This window comes from Cetorhinus maximus, chromosome 28, assembly GCF_964194155.1.
Source record: "Cetorhinus maximus chromosome 28, sCetMax3.hap1.1, whole genome shotgun sequence".
Taxonomy (NCBI): domain Eukaryota; kingdom Metazoa; phylum Chordata; class Chondrichthyes; order Lamniformes; family Cetorhinidae; genus Cetorhinus; species Cetorhinus maximus.
This window is the reverse complement of record NC_135906.1, coordinates 27,206,294-27,227,798: the sequence shown is the minus strand read 5'-3', so window position 1 is coordinate 27,227,798 and position 21,505 is coordinate 27,206,294. Positions and strand designations below refer to the sequence as shown.

At 45.8% G+C, this 21,505-nt stretch overlaps 1 protein-coding gene and 1 long non-coding RNA gene across 6 annotated transcripts in view; one reads left to right on the top strand and one right to left on the bottom strand.

The window, feature by feature from the left end:
- The window catches only part of LOC144668978 (uncharacterized), a 139,277-nt gene that overhangs the window by 50,381 nt on the left and 67,391 nt on the right, over window positions 1-21,505 (top strand). The window lies entirely within an intron of this gene.
- The window catches only part of kank2 (KN motif and ankyrin repeat domains 2), a 114,109-nt gene that overhangs the window by 81,051 nt on the left and 11,553 nt on the right, over window positions 1-21,505 (bottom strand). For 2 of the 5 annotated variants that reach the window (XM_078531505.1, XM_078531500.1), the window contains exon 2: window positions 2,415-2,614. The exons of 1 other annotated variant lie outside the window; for it this stretch is intronic. The gene's annotated coding sequence lies outside the window, so the exon portion shown is untranslated. Of the gene's footprint in view, window positions 1-2,414; window positions 2,615-12,188; window positions 12,209-21,505 lie in introns of those variants that run through there. 2 more of the 5 variants (XM_078531502.1, XM_078531504.1) reach the window with 2 other exon arrangements.

Below are 21,505 nucleotides of genomic sequence, written 5' to 3'. Positions count from 1 at the left end.
CCACTTCCTGTCTCTATAATCCACTCCTTACTTCACACTGTTAAACATGTTCCATGCCTGCTGAGCAAGGTGAGCTGTCTGTGTGGAAAGTGAAGGCTGACCTTCCCTCAGTAAGGGGTCAAAGAACATCCAATACAGGTCCTTGGCTCTATATAAATGAAATTTGTTGCTGCCCAGTAAATTCGGCCTTTGCCGAGGGCTCACTCTGGGAATGGGGATCTGCAGAGAGATTTCCCTGGGAATGGGAGCCTGCAGACGCCTCTGTCTGGGAATGGGTGTTCCAATATCAATTGAACAGGTGTGCCCAGAGACTGACAATAGCCTTGCAATGTGATGTGGGCATCGATCTCTGCGCCTCACCCCTTGCACATGGAATGCAAGCACCATTCTGTAGGAAACCCTTGCGTATTTCTTAATGTGACGTATTTTCCATTTTGCCGACCGCTTTCTCTAAAGGCACTATTTCAAAGCAGAGCAGGGGAGCTGAGCTGTTAGTGGGAGTTTGCTGTGTGCAAATTGGCTGCTTCATTTCCTGCAGGGCTACACTTGAAAAGTACTTAATTGGTTGTAAAGCACATCCTGAGGTTGTAAAAGGCGCTGTATAAATGAAAGTTTCTTTCTATTGTTCCTCCTAAGAGTTGCAAAACATTTGGTGAAATCTACTCTAAAAACCCACAGATTTACAGTAAGTCAAAACTCCTCACTTTGAGATGGGGTGGGGGTTACTGTAAAACCCGGAATATTTTGTCACAAGATGCACATACCAGGGGCAGTGGGTCCTGATCTTCTAAGATATTAATTTCATTGTGGTCACACTGGCCAACCATCCCCCAACAACCACCCTCCCACACTCTCCACCCTGTCCCCCCCACCCCTAGGTTCCTCCAGATCCCGTTGGCTCTGTCGTGCAGTTTGTTCCTATAATTCTCGAGCTGTACTAAACAGCAGATGGGACGGTTTCCATAACACACTTGCTGCCAAAGCCTCAAACATTCAATCTTCTCAGCACAGCCTTAGCTGTCACAGCTGTTCCAACTTGGAGCAGAGCCACCACAGTGGACAAGGACCCCACCCCTGCACCGTCAGTCAGACCAGCCGACATGCACAGCTCCCGCTAACTGGCTCCCCCTGCGCCATAAACTTCCATCATGCAGCGCTCAAGAGGTACTGAGCTCCGAGTTACTCCAGTCAGCGGGACCTGGGACAAGCTGGGACAGATGATACTGAGAATGGCGGGAGGCTTTTGACACAGACACAGTTTGCATTAAAAACACACTTGCCATCCTAACAGACCCTCGAGTGCCTTGGCTGCAGGCAAGACTTTGTGCAGGAAGATTAACTGAAATAGCATTTTGAGAAATGCATTCAGTTCTGGGCACCCCGTCTCAGGGAGGGGAGATTGTCCTTGGGTGGAGTGCAGTGCAAAATGATACCAGGGAAGAAAGGGTTAAATTATCAGAACAAGTTGCATTGACCAGGCTTATATTTTCTCGCATTGACCAGGTTTATATTTTCTCGGGTGTACAAGATTAAACAGTGACCTGATCGAACTGTTTGTGATGATGAAATGATTCATTAGGATGGATCGAGAGAAAGTGTTTCCTCTGGTGGGAGGGGGGAAGATTCTAGAACAAGTGGACAAAAATTAGAGCTAGATTGTTAATGGGTGATGTCAGGAAGCACTCCTTCACACAAAGGGTAGTGGGAATCTGGAACTCCCATCCCCCAAAAGCTATTGAGCCTGGGGGTCAATTGGAAATTTCAAAACTGATAGGATTTTGTTGGGCAAGGTTATTAAGAGATCTGGAACCAAGGTGGCTAGTTAGAGGTAATATATAGATCAGTCATCATCTAATGGCAGAACAGACTCAGTGAGCTGAATGGCCAACTATTGTTCCTATGACCTGATCTTACAGACTCCTCATTCTCTGAGTTAGGAAGCCAGTGCCTGCATGACCTGCCTCAGTTCTCTCCCTGCTCAGAGTTGTGACACCTACCGATTTTACCCTCCTTCCATGTGGTGTCACACAACGATCCAGAACCAGGAGTGGGTAAGACTGTTATCCCAACACTTCTTAATACTCACTAGGTCAGTGCAAGAGAGGGAGCCCCAGCTGGGATAAACATCCTACAAAGTAAACAGCGTCCCACAGCTTCCTAAAGGACTCCAAACTTTGGGCATCCCAAGAGTTTTCCTAAACTCCATTTGACATCCTGATTGCTCACTAGGGAGGACTTCATGACATTTGATTTTCTCCGGTTTGATCCTATGTCCCTTCACCTACCCTTGTGATTTTACCTTGAAGAAAGGTTGCAGGCTTATTCTGTCCAAAAACCGTTTACTGCCTCAAACACATCCCCTTTTCACAGCTGTCGACAGAGCTGGGGAGAAACACCCAAATGTGATCGCTGACCTTACTTGTAAGTCCGAGGGGGCGTGGTGGGTAGCCACTAAACTGAGGCTCGATCTGCTCTCTCAGGTGGATGTATAAAATCCCATCTGAAGTGCGGTCAGTTCTCCCTGACATCCCAGGCCAATACTTATCCCTCAAACCAACACCATCAATCCTTCATCTTTCAGACGCTACAATTTCCCAACATTTCCGGGATATCACTGAATGTTAAAATAAACATAACAAACTACAGATTCAGCAGTAGACCACCCTGCTAGACTCTACTTAGCACCCCAGCAGATTAATGGCAATTCAAACAAACACTTCAGGGCTGTGCTGAGGCCAGTTACAGTACCGGACTCTGTGGCAGGCACAACAAATGCCAGACAGGGCAAAGGTCAGCGCACATCAGCTGGGATGAACTGAGTTTGTCCAAAGATTAATTCACTGCATTCCACACATCATGCAACTCCAGCACAACTTAACATAATACTCATCGACTCCTGATCGTTAACTAAAACACACAGCACATACCACCACATGTAAATGATTATACATTCATACACTCCCAGTTTACTCACTGTAACACTCTCTGATATACCCCACACCCTTCACTGTAACACTGTCTGATATACCCTACACCCCTCACTGTAACACTCTGATATACCCCACACCCCTCACTGTAACACTCTCTGATATACCCCATACCCCTCACTGTAACACTCTCCGATACACCCCACACCCCTCACTGTAATACTCTCCGATATACCCCACACCCCTCACTGTAACACTCTCTGATATACCCTACACCCCTCACTGTAACACTCTCCGATATACCCTACACCCCTCACTGTAACACTCTCTGATATACCCCACACCCCTCACTGTAACACTGTCTGATATACCCTACACCCCTCACTGTAACACTCTGATATACCCCACACCCCTCACTGTAACACTCTCTGATATACCCCATACCCCTCACTGTAACACTCTCCGATACACCCCACACCCCTCACTGTAATACTCTCCGATATACCCCACACCCCTCACTGTAACACTCTCTGATATACCCTACACCCCTCACTGTAACACTCTCTGATATATCCCACACCCCTCACTGTAACACTCTCTGATATACCCTACACCCCTCACTGTAACACTCTCTGATATACCACACACCCCTCACTGTAACACTCTGATATACCCCACACCCTTCACTGTAACACTCTCTGATATACCCCACACCCCTCACTGTAACACTCTCCGATACACCCCACACCCCTCACTGTAATACTCTCCGATATACCCCACACCCCTCACTGTAACACTCTCCGATATACCCTACACCCCTCACTATAACACTCTCTGATATACCTCACACATCTCACTGTAACACTCTCTGATATACCCTATGCCCCTCACTGTAACACTCTCCGATATACCCCACACCCCTCACTGTAACACTCTCCGATATACCCCACACCCCACACTATAACACTCTCCGATATACCCCACACCCCTCATTGTAACACTCTCCAATATACCCCACACCCCATACTATAACACTCTCCGATATACCCCATACCCCTCACTGTAACACTCTCCAATATACTCCACACCCCACACTATAACACTCTCCGATATACCCCACACCCTCACTAATACACTCTCTGATATGCCCCACCCCCTCACTGTAACACTCTCTGATATACCCCACACCCTCACTGTAACACTCTCTGATATACCCCACACACCTCACTGTAACACTCTGATATGCCCCACACCCCTCACTGTAACACTATCTGGTATACCCCACACCCCTCACTGTAACACTCTCTGATATGCCCCACACCCCTCACTGTAACACTCTCTGATATGCCCCACACCCCTCACTGTAACACTCTCTGATATGCCCCACACCCCTCACTGTAACACTCTCTGATATGCCCCACACCCCTCACTGTAACACTCTCTGATATGTCCCACACCCCTCACTGTAACACTCTCTGATATGGTTGTCGGTCACTAGATGACATACAACTCACTGCCCAGTGAAGGAGCAGGTCCAGTGTATTTACAAAGTAGGAATCTGATTGGTCAAGAACTCGTGCAAAACCTGTGGGATTGCCGCTTGTTTGAACCAGTGACCTGTAAAATCGAATTAACAATAGAAATAAAAAGGAAATGGGCCGTGATTCCCAACAGGGAGTGTGAGGTGATCAAGGGCAGGGTGGCCTGTCAGTAAATGACAATGAGTGGAACTACACTGCTCTTGTTCACTTGGCTGTATTCCAGACCAGCTTCGATACTGGAGCCTGGTCTGGAGTGCCAAGAGATGTCAAGCGAGCCTGAGCATCTGCGTCATTCGATCCAGACGCCCACGTCCGTTAAAATGGACCTTCACTTTCCAAATTTAGACTCCATCACAAATAATTACATCCAAACCCATCATCATGTTAAGCACTTGGACTCCTGCACCGATCTTATCTGCAGCAAACTTGGCTGCTTTACGTGTTCGCATTAAACTGTCAGTTTTCTTTAAAGAGCGAGATCAGGTCTCAGCCACAATTTACTGTCAGGTAACAGCCCCACAGAGACATTAAGTTCAGGCCTCGGCTCAGACCACAGGCCTTGGTTCAGAACACAGGCCTCAGATCAGACCACAGGCCTTGGTATGCTTGGATCAGAGGTTGCAGCCTAGAACGCAGGCTGCAGGCCAGAACACAGGCCACAGTCTACACCCAGCCATAACGCACAGCTCAGAACACAGCTACACAAGATCATAGGCCACAGGCCAGAACACATGGGCCGCACCCTAGAGGACAGGCCACAGCTAGCCTAACACACAGCTCAGAACACTTAGGCCAACTAGCTCAGAACACAGCTCAGGGCACAGCTGGGACATTAACACATTAAGACAGGGACACAGAGGACAGGCCACAGAACAAGGGCACAGCTCAGAACAGGCCGCAGCCTAGAATACAGGCCACAGTTTAGCAGTCCAGAGCAATACCGGCCTCAGCTCAGAAACAGCAGCCCAGCTGGCTCAGTTGAACTCCCTGGTGTTATTTAAGCTCAGCCAGAACTACAACTGCAAAATTGGCCTCAGTGCCCCTGGGTAACACCCCCATTCCTTGTAAACAGAGCACTCAAGAGTAGAAGCAGCAAGCAGATATAGTGACTGGAACATTGTGCTCTTGAACACTGTAATCCAATTCCTCAACGGTTCATTTTAAAGTCCCTTCTATGGGGACATATTGGAACACCCAATTGGGCTGAAAGTTGGTGTGCATGGGGGAAGTGGTCTTCTTGCAGCAATCAGCCATACCCTGAGTGTGGGAGGGGGGTGGCACCTATGGAGAGGCAAGTTGTGAGAAATAAGCGGAAGAGAGAAGGGAGCTGCTCCTTCCAAAGGTGACTGCCAGAAAGCTTGCTGCTAATTTCCATTCTTTCAGCTCCAAACAGGAATTGTTTCCATCTCGGATGAGCATTCCTCAGCAACAGGATGGCAAAGCCGGGCACTGCTGCCTCATACCTTGTTTTTTTAAGTCGTTCATCATGGGATATGGGCGCCGCTGGCTAGGCCAGCGATAAATGCCTAATTGCCCTTCTTCAGGTGGCATTTTAAGAGTCAACCTGGAGGACACTAGCAAACCAGACGGGTTTTTACAACAATCAACAATGGTTTCATGGTCATCATCAGAATTTTAATTCCAGATTTTTTACTGAACTCAAATCTGCTGTGGTGGGATTTGAACCCGGGTCCCCAGAGAATTACCCTGGGTCGCTGGAATACTAGCCAGTGGCAATGCCATCTATGCCATCACCTCCCCTTATTTACACCAGGCTGTCATCTCTCACACCTCTCCTAGGCCCACACTGTCTGGAGCTCCACACGAGTGTTCACAACAGATTGAGCCAGACTATCCATTACTGTTGATTCACAGAAGCCTGCGATGTACTGTATGGTAATGGAATTAAGCCGGTATTTCTGGGCAGTGGATCAATCAGGTAGGTTGCGGCCAATCCTCTTTTCCAGACCGCACTCTCTTTATTAAAGATTCATTAACTCTTTGAGTGACAGAAATCTCCATACCAAACAGTGCTGCTGCTGCTACCCCTACCAGGGGGACCTATGCTACATCATGTTCACCTGTCTAGCGCTGTCCTCGCACATCCACTGTTCTTTTCTGGATGTGAGTTCTTTTCACCCTTCTAATTTCAAGCACCTCTTCATTAGTCCTATGGTCTGTACATGGAATTGTTCATATACGGCCTAGGTAAAAACAAACTACATTAATATGAGCTGGGCCCAATCTGTACATGAATCATGCACCAGTTTTTTTTAAAAATCAATTGCTCTCAGGATAATGGGTGAGGCTGGCAAAGCCGTCATTTTAGCCGCCTTGAGAAAGTGGACTTGGGCCTTCTTCCTGACCCTACTGCAGCTCAGAGGCACAACCGTGTCAGGGACCAGATTCCAGGGTTTGGATCCAGTGACGGCGCAGGAACAACAATATGTGTTCAAGTCGGGATGGAACGGTTTCCAAGGGAACTTGAAGATAATGGCGCTCCCACAAGATTCTCTCTTTCCCTAGCTTAGCTGGCAGGAGAGGGAGAGACTGTCGCTTGTTGAGATGCCACAATGCAACCTGTAGAGTCTATGCACTGCGACCACAACATGCCAGCTGGTGAGGGAGTGGATACCTGGTGTGGTGGCAGGATTACATGATCAAGTGAACTGCTTTTCCCTGATGACGTCAAGTGTGGCTGCACCCACCAGGCAAAAATGACTGTGGCTGCTGGCAGGGGAGGGCGATGGGGGGCCGGGGGTTGCAGTGTGGAGGGTGGTCAGCTGAAAACTTAAAAACCGAGACTGACAGAATTTTTATTAGGTGAAAATGAAGGGTTGCAGAATCAAACCAAGTAAGTGAAGTTAAGATACTGATCAGGGATTGTAGAAATGAATGGTGGACAGGCTGGAGGGACTCAATGGCCTCCTCCTGTTGCTACAAGCGATGAGTATTCCATCACATTCTTGACAATTTGAAGTGTTGTAGGTGGTGAAGATACTTTAAAGGGGTCAGGAGGTGAGCCAGTTATCATAGAATTCCCAACTTCTGTTCTCCTGTTATAGTCACAGTGTTGGTATGGCTGGCTCAGGTAAGCCTTTGGTCATTGGTGACCCTCAAGGTATTGATGGCATGGGACTTGGCGATGGCAGTGCTCATTAAACTCGGGCAGAGATGGTTGAAGAGCACTTGGTATGTCTCAGAATGAGGAACCAATGTAGAGAAGTTATTGCACAGGGTCACCTGACTGCCAAACATCCAACACAATAGACTATTGAAAGAGTGAAGCAATTCCACAACCAACACAATTGCCCAGTCATGTTACATCCAGTCAAGCATGTTGGTAGGCAATTAATAAGAGGAAGAGACTCCATGAATATTCCCATTCTCAATGAGTGAGAAGGATGAAATGTTTGCAAATGTCTTCAGCTAAAAGAATAGAATGGACAATCAGTCTCCTTCCAAGGTCCCACCACCACTGCCCTGCACTTATATAATGCCTTTAATGTAGGGAAATGTCCCAAGGTGCTTCACAGGAGTGTTAACAGACAAAAATTGAGACTGTGCCAACAGAGGAGATTTTAGGATGGGAAACCAAATACTGGGTTTAAGCAGTTTTAAGAAGGAGGAGATGGAGATGGAGAAGGCTTAAGCGGAGAATTATGGAGCTTTATGCACAAGGTAAGCACCCATATTGGGATGAAGATGTGAGGAAGTGATGGCAGAGCTGGATGAGTGCAGAGTTCCTGGAGTGTTGTAAGGCTGGAGGAGGTTACAGAGACAGGCAGGAGGGGAGAGGTTGCAGAGAGGTTTCAACACAAGGATGAGAGCAAGGTATTGGCAAGCCAGAAACCAATGTAAGTCAGTGAGCACGGTGGCAATGATTGAACAAGACCTGGTGTGAGTTAGGATACAGGCGGAAGAGTTTTGGGTGAGCTCAGGTTTCTGGAGGGTAAATGGTGAGCCAGGAGAGCGTTAGAATAGTCGTGGATGGAGCATCTGTTCCCCTCAAACATTTTTTGTTATTGCACAAGGCCAATCTTTTACAATGTGCGGTTCTTCTACATTTTCTTGTGGGGTATTTAATCTGGAACGCATGTGCAATAGCTTTGTAGGCATGTGCAGCTTGACAGGAACATTGGCCTGGAGGTAATAAAAACATGGTTTAGGGTTTCGGCAGATGTGCTGAGACATGTTGCAGAAATTGTGCTCATTATCCCTGGGCTTGGGAGTTGTACAGCGTGCGTGGAGGGTGGACAGTCGGTCAAGATTGCTGTCACATAGAACAGTGCAATGACCGTGGGTCACGTGAACAGGTCTTGGGGTAGTCAGGAGCTCACTTGGTCGTAATGTCCCAGTGGTTGCTACCCAGGCCCACATATGAAGGATGGCTAATGGGGTGAGATCTAAGAGGACACCTTTGACCTAGGAAACTGGAACCCCGTCATAATCAGTGGGAGAGAAGTGAAAAGGGAGAACAATATGAAGTTGGGGGAGCGAGGGGGATAAATTTTCAAACTGAAGTCCCAGAGGCAGAAACTCTGGTCTAATTTTGCTGGGTATATGGGGACACAAATTAAAGAGAGTATCACCCCTCCCCCCCCACCCCCAAAACAGACCGGAACTGCTCTCCTCAGTTCCAGTTTAAGATGCTCAACTAATCTTTATTCTTCAACCTCAATACAGCTTGATTTGTGGTAGAAAGTACAGATCATAAAATTCCTTTAATTCCAGTGGTAACAAATCAATGTTGTTCCATGAGGGAGGAGGGAGGCAAGCGAGGGAAACAGGCAGGCCATGCACAAGAGGCCTTTTGTTTTCGTGTTGGAAGTATGGGGATGGTGGGGTGGGGGTAAGAGATCAGGGATACTATCAGGGCAATGCACGATGAGCTCTGTGCGTACAGGAACTGAGGAGTTCTTGAAACATTGCCTAGGAGAGTAAAGTGCATAAGTATTCACCAAGGGAAACAGCAACTCAGATTGTCCATCTCATAGGTCAAAGTTCAGCTCCAAGATAAATGGACAAGCACATGAAAGAAAAATAAGGGAGGAACAGGGTGGGGAAGTATAGCTGAGGTCAAAGATATGTCATGATCTTATTAAAGGGCAGTGCAGGATCGAGGGTCTGTATGACCAACTCTCGCTCCTGCTTCAGAAAGGAGAAAGCTTCCAACCTGGGGTGGGGGGGGTAGGAATTGTAGCTGCAGAGCGGTGAACTCCCACCAGGGGAATAATAGTGTCATTCCACACCTCCTCTCCACATTGAAGCTCACATCATCTTCACTTGACCATTTCTTTGGTGAGGACAGAGATGTACCATCGAGGGATGTCCAGGTGACGTACCAGAGAGATGACTGGGTAACGTACCATCGAGGGATGTCCGGGTGATGTACCATCGAGGGATGTCCGGGTAATGTACCATCGAGGGATGTCCGGGTGATGTACCATCGAGGGATGTCCGGGTGATGTACCATCGAGGGATGTCTAGGTAAAGCAGCCTGGACCGAGCTCGTCTATTTATGACTGAGTGGGGGAGCAGCACAGATGGTGAATCAGGATACTACTTGCACAGCTGTCGGCCATTCAGTCCCTCGAGTCTGTTCTGCCATTCAGCTAGAACATGGCTAATATGCACCTCAAATCCATATACCTGTCTTTTGTCCCATATCCTTCAAAACTCCTTTAGCTAATTATCGATCTCAGGCTTGAAAATTTCAACTGAGCCCCAGTCATTTGGGAGGCAAGTTCCAGAGGAATGTAGGAGAGGGTTGTGGAGGGAGTTATGGCTGACTGTGGTGGGAGTTCAGCAGAGAGAATATAGCTGCATCTCTTGATAGTTTGATTCCAGATGTTGTTACAACAGTACACTGGAACAGTTAGCGGCAGGCACTACACACAGTTCAAAGCAACAGCAAACAAACACCAGAACCAACAATACAGCAATGAAGTAAACTGAAGCTCAATGGGAGAACGCTGAGAGTGTTATGACCAATGCAGTTGGTAAAGTTGTTATTTAAAGTTCCCAGAGAGAAACTTTAAACAACTGCCATAACCTATAATTTTAAGTGTTATGTTTGAGATGTGACTTTAAATTCCGGAATCAGACCACCAGTTCTCGAGGCTTTACATTAAACTAAATAAAACATTTTATTAGTTTACACTGGTTAAAATATATATACACATGACTTCAAATTACTACTATCATAACTTTTAACAAATTCCCAAACTAATCTCCATTAAGGCAACAGCAACCCACAGACTTAACCAAACACCAGGCAAAGCATTTTCACCGTACAAATTCAAAATGAGGTTCTTTTCACTTTGGTTCCTATGGAGACAGTTGGAGGCTTACAGCTGCCTCTTGATCTTACATTGCCTCTGCTGTGCACACCCAAAAACTGCTAAAGTTATACCGACCACCACCATTGAATGTAAATTTTCATTGTATCACCAACCTCTGAACTAAACCTCTCTACCAATAAAACCCCTTTCATTGTACCAATTTTATTAGTAATATAAATTTATTGTTTGGTAGCTGCTAGATAGGTGTCAGTTTTCACCCCACTTCTTGAATGCTCTGTTCAAAAAATGCAAATGCACTCTACCTCTCTGTTTACATCTCAAAACTAATACACCTCAAAGCACTCAGGTTAGCTGTCTTTAAGCTAATTAAGACACACCCACAGGCTAACCCTCTATTTTAAAAGACAAATATTTTCCAATAATATTATATACAATAATTGCTTCATGACAGGGAAAAACCAGGATATCTTGGAATTCCGGGCAGTGAATACTGAATGCAAGGGACCCAATATCCACTCTGCATTTTCTGAATGTAGTGGGAGGCCAAACCAATTAAGATCTGTACCTTTCCATCTTGCATATAAACCTGAGCACTCGATGCATGTGGTACACCAGGGTTACTGGTTATCCTCTGCAGCACTGCCAATTGCCAGGTTATAGAAAACCAGTCCCAACCTCAGCCAGTCAACCCCGTGTCTGAACTCAGTCGGTTTTGTGGCTTCAACCTCCGCCGGAGCCCCTAAACTCCCAGTGAGGGAGTGCTGTCCTGTTGGAGGTACCATCTTTCTGATGGGGCGTTACTGTCTGCCTGCGCCTGTGGCACTATCCCAAGGAGAGCAGGGAGTTTCTCATGATCTCCTAGTCAACATTCCCAACCCAACAACTTTGACTTGCACCTTTTATGCAGTAAAATGTCCCCTGGTACTTCACTGGAGCATAATCAGACAAAAATTGACGCGGAGCCAAGGAAGGAGACATTGGGACAGGTTACCTAAAGATCCAAGAGGTAGGTTTTAAGGAACATCTTAGAAATGGAGAGGTTTAGGGAGGAGATTCCAGAGCTTAGAGCACAGACACCAAAGATGAACTGAAGGATGTATCGAATCTACAAGGGGTCAGAGGGGAACCAAAATCAACCAAAATAAATGAACTGATCATGAATCGCACTGCTGTTTATGAGATCCTGTTTTGTGGACAATAACTGCTGTGTTTCTCCACTCAAAGTCACTGTGTGAAACGCTTTGAAACATTTCGCACAGATGTTTGAAGCCTTGATAAGTTTCTTTTCTCTCTCTCTATTTCTATGTGAATACAGTGTTAGTTCCTAAACTAACCACAGCCACTGCTTCTGTAGCTCTTCCCCTGCAATGGCCCCATGTTTACACAGGATTACTGGCTTGCAAAGGCTTTAATACCTGAGGACTGGTGACGTTATCCAGCTCCATGTAGGTCTCGTGAGTAACTCCAGGAAAATGGTGAAGGATGCAGTCTCCCCTCTTAAAATAACAGGAATTGCAGCACTTAAGGGACAGCTGCCTCCACAGAGTCCTCGGACAGTTCAGACCCTTGCTTGTAGAGGGGGCCAGGACTGAGGGGGAAAACAGCAGACAGGGAGGGCACTTTTGTTAAATTAGTTACATCACAGACTCGCGCATACACACACATATGGCACGAATTAGTCAGTCTTCAGGACATATGCAGCACATATGGGCCACTACCCCATGAGATGCCCATTGTGTACTGAGTACCACAGGCCCACAGAAACACTGAGGAAACCACTCATATACAAACATAAGTTGGAGGATGTGCCCTTAGGTGCTGGACCTCCCCAACTCTTTTGCTGCATGTGCACTGTGACATGTGTAAGAGCAATTCAGCCCCTGCTTCACCATTCGATAAGCTGCTTTGATCGTGGCCTCAGCTCCACTTTTCTGCCTGTCCCCCATAACCCTTGACACCCTCTTAGATCAAAAATCTAGCTCAGCCTTGAATATATTCAATGACCCAGCTTTCAATGCTCTCAGGATTGGAAAATTCCGAAGATTCATGGCCCTCAGAGAAGAAATTCCTCAACTCCATCTTAAATGGGAGACCCCTTATTCTGAAACTGTGCTCCGTGGTTCTAGATTCCCTCAAGAGTGGAAACATCCTCTCACCATCTACCCTGTCAAGCCCCCTCAGAATCTTATACGTTTCAATAAGATCACCTCTTACTCTTCTAAATTCAGTAAGTATAGGCCTAACCTGCTCAACCTTTCCTCATAAGATAATCCCTTCACCACAGGAATCAATCTAGCGAACCTTCTCTGAAATGCCTCCAATGCAAGCAAATCCCTCCTTGAAAAGGGAGCTTAAAATGGTACAGTACTCTAGGTGTGTTCTCACCCTTCCTACCTGCATGCTAATGTTTTGTGATTCGTGTACAAGGGCAATAGATTGCTCTGTACCACAGCCTCTGTAGTTTCTCTCCATTTAAATAATATTTTGTTCTCCTATTCTTCCTACCATGCATGAAAGGGTATAAGTGTTCCCAAAGGTTCTAGCGTTATGTTGTAGCTGCTGATTTTGAGTGTCGATGCTGCTGTGACCAACACTAGGCCACTTAACACCGTCCTCAAGAGGCCCTCGAAACACATAGGCTTCCACAGGTGCCTCTGCCTCACCCTATACCCCAATGGGCATCCAAACTCCAGAGAGGGTTGGGCTACAATTGGAGATCCCCCTCCATCAAGAGGACACCCGCGTTACCCTTCACTTCGACAGCAACGCCTCTGCACGAAGGATGACATTTTATGTCCGACCAATGGGAGTGAGGGGAAGGCCCGATGGACTGATGGGCAGAACCAATGGATTCATGTTAAATATCGCTGGGTCAAAATCCTGGAACTCCCTTCCTAACAGTGGATGCACCTACACCATGCGGACTGCTGCACTTCAAGAAGGCACCTCACCACCACCTTCTCAAGGGCAGTGAGGGATGGACAATAAATGCTGGCCCAGCCAGCGACGCCCACGTCCTGTGAATGAATAAAAAAAAGTCATTGAAGCCACCAGCCTCATCTTTCCCACTGAAACCTGCAACAATGCCCATTTCACAGTGCCCGGCTGTTTATACCAGTCAGGCTCCTGGTGCCAACGGTACCCAAACAGCTTTTTAGGATTGTTTACACTCCTGCTTTAAAATTGAGGTTTTCAAATCCATGGGCTTTCAAAACCGAAGCTTTTTGTCCATATGAGCCAAGCACAACTGAACTTATTTTACTCTCCAATACAGTATGACATTCTGGAGCATGTTCCATGAACAGCACGAATAGTCATGGCCTCAACCCAAAAAATATCCAATTCATACCACAGCATACAGTAGGACACAAAACTACTGGATGCAGCTGTTTCTATGGTTACACCCACCAATGATCCTTATATCAAAATCATCACCATTCCCAGGAACACAAATTAACTTCTTCTCTCCAACAATCTTTGTTGTTTTCTCCAAGCCACTACTCATGCCTAAACAAGAAGGGTTTGTGCGTCACTGAAGGGCAAGGAATGTGCCAGGAATCTTTCACACTGGCTATTATCTTGAAATAAACATCCCCTTTAAGAGTTACCAGCTCTTGAGTTATATAAGCTCGGCAGCAGTGAACTTTAGCTGAGGTTTGTAACTTAGATTACAATCCTTCTTTTGAACTGAGAGTCTCACACATGCATTAGTGTGATTTAATCAGAGCTTGAACATGCTCACAGACAGGCATGTGGAACCTTCTGCGTCAGAATATAGTACAGGCTGGCCTCACTGGGGCCAAATATTCCCTTCGTCTTACTGGGCCAGTCACAGAACAGTCATATCTCATGAGGATATCGTTGCCTAAGAGCCAGAAGGTTTTGTGTTTAAGTCCCACTCCGGAGACTTGAGCACAGAAATCAAGGCTGACACTCCAGTACAGTACTGAGGCAGTGCTGCACTGTCAGAGGTGCTGTCTTTTGGGTGAGATGTTTAACTGAGCCTCGTCCACCCTCTCAGCTGGAGGTAAAGGACCCCATGGCGCTATTTCAATGAAGAGTAGGGCAGTTATCCCTGGTGTCCTGGTCAATAATTATCCCTCAATCAAATTTCACAGAAGCGGATTATCTGGTCATTACCCTGTTGTAGCATTCTGTTGAGGAATGTGGAGTTGAGGCCATAATTAGATCAGCCATGATCCTATTGAATGGACTCAATAGTGAATGGACTCGAAGAGCCAAATGGCCGACTCCTGCTCCTAATTTGTACACTGTTTGTGGGAGCTTGCTGGCGCAAATTGGATGTTTTGTTTCCTGCCTCGCAACAGTGGCATCACTTGAAAGAGTGCTTTGTTGGCTGTGAAGTGTTTTAGAATATCTCGTGGTCATGAAAGATGCTCTATATTTATCTCTTTTAAAACCATATTTCTTTTATTTCTTTTAAAACTAAGGCCCAGCCTACCTTCTCAGATGGATGTGAAAGATCCCATGGCATAAGAGTGTTCAGCCTGGTGTCCTGACCAATATTTATCCCTCAAACAGCATCACAAAAATTGATCATTAGAACCTTGCTGTTTGTGGGATTCTGCTGTATGCTATTTGGCTGACACTTTTCCTACATTACAACAGTGATTACACTTCAAAAACATATTATTTAATTGCCTGGGAAGCATCCTGAAGCAATGAAACGCACCATATAAATGCAAGTTCAGTTTTTACTCCTTTTCTCCTGTCTGTTGATATTGTTCCATTGCAGCCTACAAATCCAACTAGGTATGGTTATAGTGTTCAATTGTTCTGTGTTTGATTATGTGATTTTGTTAACTGATCCATGCTCACTGCACTTGATTGGTTAAGCCTGGGTGTTGACTCAGAGCAAAGTAAACAGACATCACAGAAGCTACCAGAAACTGATCTGTAAATATGACTGCAGGCATTTTGTGATTGCAGAGATATTTAAAAACTCTTGTTACTCACAAAGAAATTGGTGAGATCTCTGCCTGGCTCCAAGATATAAAATAAACCATAATGTCTGAGCAAGTAGGAGGATCATTCAATGACCAAGCTCCACCCTCTCCCTGGGTCACTATCTGGGTGTGCAGATGGTGGGACTGAAACGTTAAGGAAAATTATTTGTATCTGCAATCTGCTCATCATGCTCCTGGTGACTGTTGAGAGATACATCATAAAAACATAAGAAACAGGGGAAGTAGATCATTCGGCCCCTCGAGCCTTGCTCTGCCCTTCAGTAGGATCATGGCCAATCTTCTACCTCAACTTCACCTTCCCACACTATCCCTATATTCCTTAATTCTCTTAGTACCCGAATCCACTTTCCCGTCCAATCCCTATTATCCCTCGGTTCCCTGAGAGACCACAAAGCTATTGATCTCAGCCTTGAATATACTCAACAACCGAGCATCCACAGCTCCCTGCGATAGCGAATTCCAAAAATTTGCAATTCTCTGCGTGAAGGAATTTCTCATCTCAGTCCTAAATGGTCATGGCTTTTATCCTGAGACTTGTGACCCTGAGTTTAAGACTCTCCAGCTTGTTTGATGTGATGGTTACTCAGGTCAGTGGCACTCAGTATGAGCCATGGTCTCACTGTATCACAAGCCACAAAATCTCCGTCCACACTGGGACCCCTCTCTGTGGGCCCTACTTACATGCACGGGGAATAATACTTGAGCTTATACAGCACCAAAGCCCATTGTTGAAAGAGCTTCGCACCATTAACGACCCTTTTTGGAGGGGAGATGAATGAATCCAAGCATAGTCCTTAGTCTAAGCCAGCAATGAGATTAAGAATCAGCTTGCCAACACAAACACAACCCAGGCCTGATACCCTGCAGTCACACACAACAACAGTATCTGAGGGGTAAGAGTGCTCAATGTTTCCAGCAGAGGCTCCTCACCAAGTGTTCCCGGTCTTTCCTCTTTTCAAACTCCACCCAGCCCCAGGTATTGCAGCATCTTCTGTTTTGATTTCACATTTCCAGTACAGGCAGTTGTTTTCTTTCTCTTTCTGATATCCCGAAAATGTGAAGCCCAAATAGCAACAGTGCTCATGACAAGATCCACCCTGTAAAGTCCTTACCCTAACCTTACAGTCCCTGAACGCAAGGCTCAGCTATGTAGACAGTGCTGCTTTTTAATTGTTTTTCCAGCTGACAGGTCATAGAATGAAACATTATTTACAGCACAGAAACAGTCCATTCGGCCCAGCTGATCCTTGCCAGTATTTATGAGCCACCTCCTGCCCTACCTCAACTTGTCCTCTCAGCATATCCTTCGATTCCTTCCTCCATTGTATGTTTATCTGTTTTTCCTTAAAGGCATCTATGTGACTCGCTCCAACTGCTGCTTGTGGTAACAATTTTCACAGCGTCTAATCCTTTCCTGAGTTAAGAACTTCTTCCTGAATTCCTTGGTGACCGTCAGATTTGTGACCCCTGGTTCTGAACGCTCCCCCACAACTGGAAATATTTTCTCTACGTCTACATACACCCCCATTGAAGCCTCCTTTCTTTTGTGAAAAGAACCCCCAGCCTTTTTAGGCTTTCCTGTTATCTCACAGTTCTCGTACAGTTTTATTCTTTCTCCAGTGCCTCTAGTATCCTTTTTGTCATTTGGAGACCAGGACTGTGCACAATACTTCAAGTGTGGCCTAACCAAGATTCTATATGAGTTTAACATAACTTCTTATATTTTCAATTCTATTCCTCAAGAAATGAACTCCACTACTCTGTTTGCATTTGTTTGGCCTTGTTAACCTACGTTGGCACATGTTATGATCCGTGCACCTTCAGCCCAAGAGAATTCACCTTGTTTGCAAGAAGTGATGCCACTTTGCTCTTTGAGCCCCTTTGGGGCCAAGTCCAAAACATGGTGGCTCTTAAGGACATCACCAGTCGCTTGAAGTCCATCAAAAACATCCAAGATATTCATTTGTTCCTCTATTCCATGTGCACTCCTATTTTTCCAAGGAATATGTGACCTGCTCATCTGCTTTACCAAAATGCACCACCTCATGCTTACCCCGTTCTGAAATCAATTGTCCAATTGCACATCCTTTCTGCAAGTTTATTTTTCTTTTTTGTGTTTGATCACAGTTTTCCTCAGCATTAACTACATCCTCCAATGTGGCGCCAGCTGCAAATTTTGAGTTTGTACATTCAATTCCAGAGTACACATTGTTTGGGTCAATGGTGAAAAACAGTGGTCCCAACAGTGATTAATTTTAACATCAATGTTGATGCACTGCAGCAACTCAGCAAGGCTCCTTCGACAGCATCTACCAAACCTGTGATCTCTATCATCTAGAAGGACAAGGGCAGTTCATGCATGGGAACACCGCCATCTGCAAGTTCCTCTCCAAGTCACACAGCATCCTGACTTGGAACTATATCCTTTTTCCTTCACTGTCGCTGGGTCAAAATCATGGAACTCCCTCAGCCACTGTGGATGCATCTACACCACATGGACTGTAGCAGTTCAAGAAGGTGGGTCACCACCACCTTTTCAAGGGCAATTAGGGATTGGGCAACAAATGCTGGCTTAGCCCAGCGAGGCCCACACCCTGCCAAAGAATTTAAAGAAGCTCAACATCATCCAGGAGGAGGCAGCCTGCTTGGCTGGCACCCCATCCACCAACTTAAACATTCGGTCCCTCACCACCGATGCACAGTGGCAGCATTGTGTGTACCATCTACAGGATGCACTGTAGCAACTCACCAAGGCTCCTTCGACATCATCTTCCAATCCCATGCCCTCTACCATTTGGAAGGACAAGGGAAGCAGGCACATGGGAACACTAGCAGTTGCATGTTCCCCTTCCAAGTCACACAACAGTCTGCCAATGAAGTGCAGAACCCAAGGGTGAATTTTTAAACAACATTTAATTAGAAATGCATCTGTAAAATTCACAGCAGGTTTTGATGTTTCCAACAGTGTACAAAAGCCAGCGTGACTGTACCCAATGCTGTTTAGCACAGAGTTTTAATGGCCAATGCAAAAAACTAGCCAGCAGTCAATCAGATACAGGCGGTGATCATCTCGCTGGAACCACCCGACATACAATTAATCACCACCTCAAACTGGGCCCAACTGCAGTGAGTAAACCAGTATTGGGAGCAAAGTAAATCAGACCGCCTAGTTTGTTGTAGAGATGAGATTTGGATTTCAGCCATACTCACTTCACCAATGCCTTCACCAATGAGGCTCAAGCCCAGAGGCTTTTGCACCGGCAAAAATGTCTCCTTACATTTCTCTCATCTCGGGTCCTCTTCTCCACCTCACCTCCCAACAAATACCTACCCCAGCCTTTCATTACTCCTCAACCCTCCCAATTTCCTGCCATGGTGCCAGATTTGAATCCTTCTTGGATAAGCCCACAGGTTGCATCCCCCATTTTCTTTGGTCTACCACTGCCTTCAGCTGCCTGGCCTAAACCTCTCCATCCCTCCTACACAGAGCCGTAGGGCTGAATAGCCTCCTTCCATGTCCTAATGACTACATGACAATTGTCTCCTTTAAGCTGTTCTTTGAACCCAACTTGTTTGACCAAGATTCTAATCATCTGTCCGAATATCTCCTCATGTGACTTGGTGTCGCATTTTCTCCAGTGATATTCCTGTGTTTAGTGCCTTGGGATGTTTTACTACAAAACAAAATGCCAGTGTGGGCACCTTATTTATGTCCAACCACCATCTGGTTTGTGCTGGCAGCTCTTGACATGGCAAATGTTCAAAATGAGCCAGGGGTCAGGCTGTTCCCAGCAGGCCGGTTAAATGGCTAGGCGGCAGATGGAGCCTAACGTGGGCAAGTGGGAGGTCATTCACTTTGGCAGTAAGAATAGAAAAGCAGGGTATTTTTCAAAAGGTGTGAAACTTGCAAATGTTGAATTTCAGAGAGCCTTGGGTGCACTTGTACAAGTAACAGAGGACGTTTGCATAAAGGTACAGCAAACCTAGAGAAGGCAAGTGGCATGTTGGCCTCTATTGCAAAGGGACGTACAAGAATAAAGGGAATCTTGCTACAATTGTACAGGGTTTTGGTGAGACCACACCTGGAATACTGTTTGCAGTTTTAGTCTCCGCATTTAAGGAGGGGTAGGCTTGAGCTGGAGATGGTGCAGCGAAGGTTCACTGGATTGGTCCCTGGGATGAAAGGAAGGTCCTAAATGATGACAGGCTGAGTAAACTGGGCCTCTGTTCTCTGGGGTTTAGAAGAATGAGAGGAGGCCTCATTGAAACATCTAAGAGCCTGAGGAGGCTTGACAGGGTGGACCCTGGCTGGGGAATCTAAAACACAGGGGGCACTGCAGTCTCATTCAGGACTTAAGATGGGAGGAAACTTCTTTATTCAGAGGGAATCTATGGTATTCTGTACCTCAGAGAGTTGTGGATTCTCTGTCATTGAGTGCATTTAAGGCTGAGCTAGGCAGGTATTTGGACGGTCAGGGAGTCAAAAGCAGGTGCAAGTGGGGTTGAGACAGAAGATCAGCCATGGTCCCACTGAATGGCAGAGAACAGTCTGCTCCTGCTCTTATGTCTTATGTTCCTATCTTCTTATGGACACACTCAGTCACCACAGCCTCCCCCATCGCCCTGACCCACAGTTTGGAGGATCACCAGTAGAGGCCTGGTAAAATGTCAAATTTTCAGCCTGGAATGATGTGGGATTCAGAGTCTGTGGAGGGGGTGGGGCGGAGTGTGGTTCAGAGTGCAAAAAAAAAATGGGCAGGAAATAAATTTAAAAACAACAGAAGAATATTAATATTAGTGTTTAATTTTTACAATGCTGTAGTTATATTAATACAATGTAAAGACATGAACAGCATCTGGGACTGAGCTGATGGATATTTGAATTCCTTTGGGAATGCTCAGATTCTGGGATCAGTTAATGGAACATGCTGCAGAACTTATTATGTTAAAACGCAATAACATGGACAAAACTCGAGGCACATTCTCTGCAAATTCTTTGTCCTTTTAACGTTTTATTAGGGACTGCTTTCTCCCCAACCTCTCTACAGTGCACTGCTCTCTCATGTCCTGTCCCAACACAAACAAACACGCACACACACAAACACACTCAAATACTCACACACGCAACCACAAACACACTCAAATGTACAAACACACACGCGTAAACACACTCAAATGTACAAACGCACACGCATAAACACACTCAAATGTACAAACACACACGCATAAACACACTCAAATGTACAAACACACACGCATAAACACACTCAAATGTACAAACACACACGCATAAACACACTCAAATGTACAAACACACACGCACAAACACACTCAAATGTACAAACACACACGCATAAACACACTCAAATGTACAAACACACACGCATAAACACACTCAAATGTACAAACGCACACGCATAAACACACTCAAATGTACAAACGCACACGCATAAACACACTCAAATGTACAAACGCACACGCATAAACACACTCAAATGTACAAACGCACACGCATAAACACACTCAAATGTACAAACGCACACGCATAAACACACTCAAATGTACAAACGCACACGCACAAACACACTCAAATGTACAAACGCACACGCATAAACACACTCAAATACACACACATGCATAAACACGCTCAAATGTACAAACGCACACGCATAAGCATACTCAAATGTACAACACACACACACGCATAGAGCAATGAAAACAAACTGACTTTCCAATGAAAACAG